Raw genomic sequence first — 2,557 nt, forward strand, 5'->3', positions numbered from 1 at the left:
GTTGCAACTACTCGGTACTTTGGCCCACATTTCGCTCTACTCGGGCCTCTATGGTGCTACTTGTCGGTACTTTTGGCCAACTTAGGCCAATTGGGTGCAACTTGTGGGTACTCTGTGGGTACTTTAGGGCATATTGTGTCTTTCGGGTGAACCTTCGCGATACTTCATGGGTACTGATGGCCAACTTAGGAACATTCAGTGCAACCTTTGGGCCTAAGGAAATTTGTCCAACTCTTTGGACTTAGAAAATTTTCTGGACTTAGAAAATTTTCTGGACTTGTAAAAATTTTCAAATGTTCAATTTGGCCCACATTTCGCTCTACTCGGGCCTCTATGGTGCTACTTGGCGGTACTTTTGGCCAACTTAGGCCAATTGGGTGCTCTTTGTGGGTACTCTATCGGTACTTTTGGCCATGTTAGGCCCACTCGGTGCTATTTGTGGGTACTCTATCGGTACTTTTGGCCAACTTAGGCCAACTCAGTGCTTCTTGTGGGTACTCTATCGGTACTTTTGGCCATGTTAGGCCCATTGGGTGCTATTTGTGGGTACTCTATCGGTACTTTTGGCCAACTTAGGCCAATTGGGTGCTGCTTATGGGTACTCTATCGGTACTTTTGGCCAACTTAGGCCAATTGGGTGCTCTTTGTGGGTACTCTATCGGTACTTTTGGCCATCTTAGGCCCATTCGGTGCTATTTGTGGGTACTCTATCGGTACTTTTGGCCAACATAGGCCAATTGGGTGCTACTTGTGGGTGCTCTATCGGTACTTTTGGCCAACTTAGGCCAACTGGGTGCTATTTGTGGGTACTCGATCGGTACTTTTGGCCAACTTAGGCCAACTCAGTGCTTCTTGTGGGTACTCTATCGGTACTTTTGGCCAACTTAGGCCCATTCGGTGCTATTTGTGGGTACTCTATCGGTACTTTTGGCCAACTTAGGCCAACTCAGTGCTTCTTGTGGGTACTCTATCGGTACTTTTGGCCAACTTAGGCCCATTCGGTGCTATTTGTGGGTACTCTATCGGTACTTTTGGCCAACTTAGGCCAACTCAGTGCTACTTGTGGGTGCTCTATCGGTACTTTTGGCCAACTTAGGCCAATTGGGTGCTCTTTGTGGGTGCTCTATCGGTACTTTGGGACATATTATGTCCTTCGGGTGAACCTTCTCGATACCTCATGGGTACTTGTGGCCAACTTAGGAAAATTCAGTGCAACCTATGGGCCTTTGGAAATTGTTCCAACACTTTGGACTTAGAAAATTTTCTGGACTTAGAAAATTTTTTGGACTTAGAAAAATTTTCAACTTCTGTATCTTCTTCATCATGTTCCATTTTGTGGGACTTAGAAAATTTTCTGGACTTAGAAAATTTTTTGGACTTAGGAAATTTTTCAACACTTGTAAAATTTTTGTTCCTTCTTTGAAGAAGAATACTTTCCACTATTAGCTTCTTTCTCTTTTTCTTCTTAGTTGTCTTCTTATTTTCGGTCCGAGAGCGCCGACACTTGTAAAATTATCTAAGTCCGAAGACTTTTGGAATGAACCAAAAGTCAACGAACACAACACACCAAGCCTATCAACATCGAGTGGCTACCCGAAGGAAGCGCAGCGGCCAGCCCATGTACAACGCGAAGTTGTAGCATGCAACCAACCAACCGCTAACCTCCAACGGCACTCAATGTATTCGTTACACATGGGCGCACCTGCACCACACTGTCGTGACCATCCAACGAGCCGTCGGTTCGGTCGTGTGTTACAAGCACCCCATCACATAGGCATAGAGTCACCACACAGTGTTCTTCAACACTCTCGTCACATGGTGCAAGTCACGGTACGCACCACCAATGTGCACTGGTTGGCCAATTCCAGCACACACGGGGCGCGCACGCGCAAGCACTAACCACCAAGCATGGGTCGCCTGAGAGGATCGATGCGAACGCATCTCTACAACTTGAAGCTCCCAGCCTGTAGTCCCGTCGTTTGCGGGCGGTCGTAGGTGTCGAAACTAGTGATATCCACAGTCGGCAAGCTCGTCCACCGGTGTTCCCAACATGTATGGTACTAACACGTGCAGCGCGAACCCGCCCTTTGCGGCCTAGTAGTAAGCGGGGATGAGACGCCAGTGTGCCAATGGACAGCACGGACGGTTCTCGGAGGGTTGTTAGGCCCGCTAGCTTACGACCACCTAATGGGTATAAGAAGCGCTATCAGCTCGGATTGGATACGACCTTAGAGGCGTTCAGGCATAATCCAGCGGACGTAGCGTCATACCATAGTCCGTTCGAACTAGTATTGAGCCAGTGGTCCGTACCTGTGGTTCCTCTCGTACTGCACAGGAATTCCGTTAAGATAGCGACAAACAATGCACACCAGTAGGGTAAAACTAACCTGTCTCACGACGGTCTAAACCCAGCTCACGTTCCCTTGAAAGGGTGAACAATCCTACGCTTGGTAAATTTTGCTTTACAATGATAGGAAGAGCCGACATCGAAGGATCAAAAAGCCACGTCGCTATGAACGCTTGGCGGCCACAAGCCAGTTATCCCTGTCGATCAGGG

General features: G+C 48.0%; 1 pseudogene; it reads right to left on the minus strand.

The window, feature by feature from the left end:
- Positions 1-1,894: 1,894 nt before the first annotated feature.
- Positions 1,895-2,557, minus strand: part of LOC125772831 (large subunit ribosomal RNA) — a 6,514-nt pseudogene continuing 5,851 nt past the window's right edge.

This window comes from Anopheles funestus (assembly GCF_943734845.2).
Source record: "Anopheles funestus chromosome X unlocalized genomic scaffold, idAnoFuneDA-416_04 X_unloc_120, whole genome shotgun sequence".
Classification (NCBI taxonomy): Eukaryota; Metazoa; Arthropoda; class Insecta; order Diptera; family Culicidae; genus Anopheles; species Anopheles funestus.